Genomic DNA, 8,065 nt, shown 5'->3' on the forward strand with positions numbered 1-8,065 from the left:
CTTCACATTATCTCAGTTTCCCAGGAGACCATGTAACACTTCCTTTAATCGAATCATCTTGCAAAAATAAAAGAAATAAAACAATCCAAGTATGATCCTTTTTAAAAGTCCTTGAAAGTATTAAAACTTCTAGGGGAAAGAAAACAAAGGAGAAAAAAACAAGTAAAAGGGAGGGAAGAAAGGTGGGGATAATCAACAGTCCTCTCTTTTGTTTGGCAACAAGCAGGTACAAGAAGGTTCATTTATAGTTTGTTCAGTTGTCACTTTTCTGATCATCTGCACTCTGACCAAAAGGGACTTTGAGGTTTTTCTGAAGCACATGAGCACCTGCTGACTCTATCTCCTCCAAGTAGCTCTTTGTCTCAGTAATCTCTAAGGCAAAATTACATAGGCATCAATTGCTGACTGGTTGTTGATCTGGATTGCAGATAGACATTGTCAGAACTGTCATCTTGGAGCTGGGGTTGTAGCTCAATGGAACAGCACTTGCCTAGCATTGGGTTTGATCCTCAGTACCACATAAATATAAGGGAAATGAAGGTATTCTATCCATCTACAACTAAACACACAACAACTAAAACTGCCATCTTGCTCACAGATGTTTAAGACTTTGTTAACATTTCAGTTCCAATCCCTAGGCTTGGCAAGATGTGAGACATCCTAGTGTCATGATGGCAAGTGTCTTCTGATTCTGAAAATGATCCACTTTGGAGCATGCTGCAGCTATAGCAGTATCATTGAAATTGTACAACTTGTCGTTCTAGCTGACTGGAAAGATGACCTAGTTTAATCTCTTCAACTGATTAATATTGTATGTTGTTACATCTCCCGGAGGGGTTTGGCTACCTTTCATCTTCCCTACCTGCCAAGGCCATCACTACCACCGATATTACCACAGATGGCCTCATTACCCAGCTCTAGGAGCCCCCAACCAGACCAGTGAACATCCTGCCGAAGGACTTCAGCCTGCCCTGGGTCTCCACAGTGGGCTGGGTGTGTCCTGACATTGGCTGGTGCTGCTACTTCTTCTGCACACGTGCACTTGGGGTCCTAGGCTCTAGCCTTAGTTATCTTTGTGAAGTGGAGATAATCACTCTCTCTCACAATGTGCTTCTAGTAAAAGCTGATAAAACACAGGTTAGTGTGTGAAATGCAAGAAATAAGTAAATGGGGATATTTTTTACCTACTGTCAGTGTTTTCAACATTTGGAGAATGCTTTTGAGCACTTCATGTAACTATCACATCATTAATAAAAAGTAGCAACTTGTCTAGAGACAGTAACAGACTTGCATAGTATAAGGCAATCAATATATAATGAGAAGCACCATACTAGAATCCTAATCTTTGGACTCTCAGGATATGAAACTTTCATAGAAAAACTTACATTAAAATTGCCTATAATAGGGACTGGGATTGGTAGAGCACTGGACTAGCATGTGTGAGGCACTAAGTTAGATTCTGAGCACCACATATAAATAAGTAAAATAAAGATTCATTGACAACTGAAAAATATTTTTTAAATTGTCTGTAATAGCTTTGTTGCAAATGTGTTTAGAGTTCCAAATATTATAATAGTATCACAATAAAATGTCTTGAAATATGACTTGGACCTTAATGAAATCACTTTATTTATAGAACAGAAATCCACAATGGAAAGTGAAGACCAATCTATCAAAACTTTCATTCTATTTCAGTACTATTTCTACTAAATTATAGTTACTCCTACTCAAAAATTCTTGCACTTATCAGGCATATGTGATACGATTCTGACCATGGATTTGAAATCTCAAATGCCTTAATTTGTATAAAGATCTATGATGTGGCTAGGTCCCATGTCACGTGCCTGTAATTCAGTGACTCAGGAGTCTAGGGCAGGAGAATGGTAAGCTTAAGGCCAGCCTCAGCAACCTAGAGAGGCTCTAAGCAACTTAAACCCTTTCTATAAATAAAAATAAATAAAAGGGCCAGGGATATGGCTCAGAGGTAAGAAGCCATGAGTTCAAACGATAGTAACAAAAAAAGAAAAAAAATCCATAATGAGTTTGGATTTGAGATGCTATATGGAACACTTTGCAAGAGTGTTCAAAGTGGCTTTTGTGGAGAAAGTTTCTGAAATATTTACCTGATTTTAAGAGATTCTAAATCTGATTAACAAACTAAAATAGAACAAAGAAAATCATTCTCAGCATGACTATTAGATAAGAAGGGGTTAGATAAGTGGAAGCAAAATGGGAAGCCATTTAAAGAAGCATTCATCAATGGAAGATATATCTAAAAACATAGATAGATGAGAAGAGGGTAGACCATCTGAAAAATCTTTCCTTCTTTTAGGGTGTAGATGTATTACCTGTTTGAATCCACTCTTTATTAAATAAGCAAACCACCTGTTAACGTCTATCTGAAAGTTATGCAAAAAAAAAAATTTATTGAATTCTGTCAGGCTGCCTGTAGAAAGATTCTGAATTAGGTGTGGTAGATCATAAAAAGTTTTTAGTGTTATTCTGTATGCATCAATTGAGTTCTCCCCATGCATCATGCATTGTATTGAATTTTCCTCATTTTATATTTGACATAACTAAGCAACCTGATAGATTAACTAACTTGCCAAACATTACTCAGTAAGTACTGCAAATGGAATTCAAATTGAGATGTTAATTTCAGTGACCACTCTCTTAACCTCCAAACTAAATGATTTTTCACAAAGCTTTCTGTAGCTCATTACTCATATGAATTATTTAGAGACTAGTAGAAAATTTGGGCCTTTATCACCAGCATTCAGAACATACTTATTATTAAAAAGTCACCATGCATTAAATGAAAAATGATGCTATTTTTTCCATTTAAAATGAAGTCAACATAATAGCTAAATTAAGGATAAAATCCAATTCTAGTTATTTTTTGAAACTTTGAAATATGGGATGGATGCTTGAAAGCTGTATCTACATTTCAGTACGTTTTCTTTGTTTTTTTTTTTTTTTAATTTTAACCAGGAATTGAAACCAGGGGAGCTTAACCAGTGAATTGTTGAGGACCACAGCCAAGTTGGGATGATGCATGGCATTTTGCCAGAAGGGAGTGGTTGAGAGGCGAGCCATTGAGATGATGATGGTTATGTTAAGCTGTGTATTCAATTGTATATAGACCTTTACTGTCCAGCAACAGGATGGCTTTTGCTGCCTAGGGCACCCACTACTTTGGAGTTCCCATTGAGTTCTTACGGATCCGAGAGAATAGGCGCAGAGCCCAGGGGAGAGCTGGGAGGGTTCCGGGGAGTGTGCTTGGAGTGATGGTGGAGTTTGGGCAATAAAGTTTCCTGTTTGAACATTCAAGTGCTTTGTGGTGGCTCTGTGATTTGTGCCCAGCCAGACTACAGCAGTGAATCACATTTCCAGCCCTATTTTTTTTTTCTTTCTTTCTTTCTTTTTTTTTTTTTTTTTAATATTGAGACAGGGTCTCACTAAATTGCTTAGGGCCTCAGCTCAAGTTGACTTTGAACCTGAGATCCTCCTGCCTCAGCCTCCCAAGTGGCTGGGATTACAGGCATGTGCCACTGTGTTCCACTTCATTAAGTTAAAGGAATGTCTGATCAACATAATCCTGATGAATTTTTTTTGAGCAACTGATTTAACATATTATTAACTTAATTGGTATTTACTGAATCATTTTATATTATAAAAGCCATCAATACTTTCCAAAAAATAATCTAAATTTATACAGCTGGACAGAAAAATACATAATTGGGAGTGGGAAAGAAAAGAGAGTATAAAAAAGTGTAAGATTTCTTATGCTATGTCACTATATTAACTGCTGGAAATTATTTCGTGTTTTTTTTTTAAATTGTGTTGCTTATTTTAAATATCCAAGTAATATTTACAACGATGTGATGATCAACATTAAATCAAAGTTCTCCTCTAGAGGAGTTTAGACACAATTTCAGGTATTTATTTAATGATACATTTATATGAGTCACTTCTATGAAATTACTTATATTTGCACAAAGATAGACCCCCCAAAAATTGCAGATTTTGTTATTAAAGAAAAGACCTAAAAATTACATTTATGTATCTATATCTATATCTGTATATATACAAACACATATATTATTTATGTCCACTTGAATACATTCATTTATATGCATTTGTGGAATGTTGTATGACTACTAAAATAATCATGCAAAAACTTCATAAATATATATAGAGATTATTAAATTACATTTATGTAAAAAGTAATAGTTATGGGAACATACGTTCATGTAAGTAAGGAGAAAACAAAAATGTCTGGGAAGATGGGCTCCAAACTCTTAGAATTGGTTCTGGGAAGAAGAGACTTTCAGTTACTGGCATGTGTATTGTCAAGTTTTTTTTTTTTTTTTTTTTTTTTTTTTTTAGAATTGCTAGAAAATGTTTTCATCAACAAGGAGAAACATTGAAAACAAAATAAAGTCAGATTGAGGGAGATTTCATACTGAAGGTTTTTGAGAGAAGCCAGTTGCTAATCAAGTAAGGTTGGTGTGAGTGTGGAATATATAAAGCAGAGTGTCATTTTACTGTATATTGGAAGATTTGTGGACTTCAAAAGGGGAAACATGAATCCAACAAAGGTATAAGAAAGGGCTGGTATCCACAGTAGTGGTTATACAAATAAATACTACTCATTTTTCTTAAATGCACATGCTCAAGTCAGGGTTTAGCAATAGGATATTTCAGAGCCTTTAGGACATTTGTCAATATGAGTAATAGCTAGACAAATGTAATGATTTTTTACTAGCATTTGAAAATAATACTGCATTCTTGTTTGTGTTTTAATAAAATTGTTGGTATTATTGCTACCAAAAAAATTCAATTTAATGTAATATATGTGATGTCTGCTATGAATTAAAAATAATCATTAACTAATAGGAAAGAATACTTCTGAAGTTTCATAATCTAAACCAATAATGTAATTCTGAAGACATGGAACATTTTTTTCTTTTTAAACCAGTTATTTTGTCATACAGTGCTTCACCATGAATTTATTTTTTCTTATTATCTTTATACTTGAGGGTCTATTTTGTGTGATTTCTATATATCTTGTTGATACTGAGGCATTAGGTATTAGGTTTGCTATTATTTTTATGGAAATTTTGTGGTCCATGGCTATGGGAGTATGTTGTGCATAGCTATATGGCTATGTGGTTTGTTTTATTTTTTTCATCAAACATGTTATATTATTAAATTGAGTCTTCAGGTTTTTAGTTTGCTATCAATAGTGAACACACTAGAGTAGAAATTTTTCTACTATGTATCTTTTGGTTGAGAGACAAAATCATTAAACATAAATATAATAAAAATTTGAATTACTATCTTTGGATTTACATCTCACTAAATAATTGAAAGCCAAAATATCACTCTACATGGTCTTTTCCTGAGTTAACCTTGGTAGTCTCTTGGCATCGATTATTATAAAAATAGATGACTACAAGTAGCTATGTAGGCAGTTATTTGATTTACTCTATATAGACTTAGATTGGGAAGGTACAGACTCATTAGTTTAATGAACATAGGGTCATATGAGTATCTTCACAAAAACCAAGAAAAAAATTCCAGTCAGATTAGTGACTTGTTCCATCCAAATATGTATTGTGCATTTAAAATTTTTTTTAAAAATCCCCAATTCACAGTTCCTTGTACAAAACACTGAAATTCAGGAAAATGTCACTAAAATTGAAATATGCAAAATCAAATAGGTACAGATGAAGAACGTAAAAGTTTTAATTTCTTTATTATTTATTTATTTAATTTTGGTTCTGGGGATTGAACCCAGGTGTGATTTACCATTGAGCTATGTCCCAAGCCCTTTTTATTTTGTGACAGGGTCTTACTAAATTGCTAAGGCTGGCTTCCAATTTGTGATCCTCCTGCCTCAGTCTCTCAAGTCACTGGGGATTACAGGCATGCATTACTTTCCTGGCTTTGTTTTGTAAGGATCCCGCGAAATGTCGGAGATAGAGACCACCAAGTGACCACTCATGCAATTGGCAGAAGGGGGATTTATTGAACCAGCATGCTGGGGCTCTGTGCCCACTCAAGAAGGGAAAGCAGCCCAGAGCCCCGAGCAGGGGCTGAGCACTGCTTAAGTACACTTTTTGGGGAGGGCGGAGGGCTTTGTATACATCAGAACAAATCATCATGAGGCGCGGGAAAATTGAATAACAACTCCTAAACATGATTGGTTCATTCATTGGCGGGAACAGGTCAGGCAGGAGTGATAGGTCATTCCTAAGGAGGGGGTTACATTTAAACTGATTGGTCCAGGCCCTGCAATGCCTACGTGCGACCACACAGAGCCCTTATTAAACAACCAATAGTCAGGGGAAATATTTACTGGGCAGTTCCAAGCATTGTCTCAACAGCTAACTCAGACCTTGCAGCTTAGAAACTTTACAACACCCAGTCTTTTACCCTTTAACTTTTACGCTTTAACTTCAATTTCTTTTACCCTTAAAGTTTCTTTATATTAAATGGAGACATTTGTGTTATGATTTTAATAGTTGTATAGCACTTAGGACTTACTTACATCATTTAATAAACAATTGAGACATTTGCCATAACTTTAAAACATTATATTTTCTTTGTTTTTAAATATTATTTTTTTATCCTTAAAAGTTAAGAGAGAAAATTGACTGAATATATTTGATATATTTACATCAGATAGATTAAAATATGTAAAATTATCACTAGTTTAAGTTTATAGCACTCTACTGGCAAAATTTTATTCAAATTCATTCTTTAATTTTTTTCAATGAATCTTCTGCTTAAAGGATATAGTGAAAAGAAAATTGCATGCTTTCATCTCATGCAAATAGAGCATTAGAAGATACTCATTATTAATGAAAGGATTTATTTAAATCTAGTAGAAATTAACTACCAATATTGCAAAGCAGAATTTATAGCAAGGAATTTTTTGGAATCTTAAACTGGAGTCTGGAAATTTTTTGGAGGTTGAATTATTTTTTAATAATTATACAAGAATAAATTACAAAAAAGAAACCCACAAGCTAAAACTATTATAAAAGTATGCCATGAAAATGCTAACATTAAAGATCAAATTTTTATTCCCAAATTGCAGTTCTTCAAGCTACAGTGAATTTCACTTTAGGTAGGGAAATTTATGGTACGCTTTGTCCTGCAATAACAAGGTCATTTATTCTAATCATTATTAGACTATTCTAATCATAATTAGATTAGATTAAATAAGCTTGATATTATTTATATAATATATAAATATATATTACTAACTACAGTAATTTCATAACTTGTAAGATCAATCCTGAATAATAGAGAAGTAAACAGTGCTTTTTAAATTTTTTTTTAGTTGTAGTTGGACATAATACCTTTATTTTATTTATTTATTTTTTATGTGGTGCTGAGTATCAAACACCACACCTCACACATGCTAGGCAAGCACTTTACTGCTGAGCCACAACCCCAGCCCCTAAATTGTGTCTTTTTACGTGAAGAAAATAATACTTATAATAATTTACTAGGTTTAATTAATATGCTGTTGAATGTAAAGATTTTAGAAACACAATAAATTGTTATTTATACACTCATGTAACTGCCACCATCAAGATACAGGAGAGTGTCATCATTTCTAAATGTTGTCTCCTGTCTTTTTCTGGTTGCCCCTGTCCCTAAGGATAAGTAACTCTGTCACCATAGGGGAGTCTTGATTGAAATTCACATGAATTAAATCATACAATTTATAGTCTTGTTTCTGAATTCTTTCATTCAATTTTGAGTTTTTGAAATCCATGCTTTTGCATGTATCAATAATTCACTTCTTCGTATTGTTGAAGAATATCGGATGAACATACCATGACTTCTTACTCATTCTCTAATTAACAGACATTTGTGTTATTTTTAGTGTTTGGCTGCTCTGCACATTTATGTTTTTGTCAGGTATTTTCTAGGTAGGTACATTTTTTCTGTTGTTCAATGCTATATATCCAGTAGTAAAACTGTTTTCACACAGAGACAGTTAAATATTTCTTTTTATTACCATGGATTGAACCAAGTGGTGCTT

General features: G+C 33.8%; 1 pseudogene; it reads right to left on the bottom strand.

Moving 5' to 3' along the window:
• Window positions 1-253: 253 nt before the first annotated feature.
• Window positions 254-853, bottom strand: LOC114089341 (N-alpha-acetyltransferase 50-like; annotated as a pseudogene).
• Window positions 854-8,065: the final 7,212 nt, after the last annotated feature.

This window comes from Marmota flaviventris, chromosome 4 (genome assembly GCF_047511675.1).
Source record: "Marmota flaviventris isolate mMarFla1 chromosome 4, mMarFla1.hap1, whole genome shotgun sequence".
Lineage (NCBI taxonomy): Eukaryota > Metazoa > Chordata > Mammalia > Rodentia > Sciuridae > Marmota > Marmota flaviventris.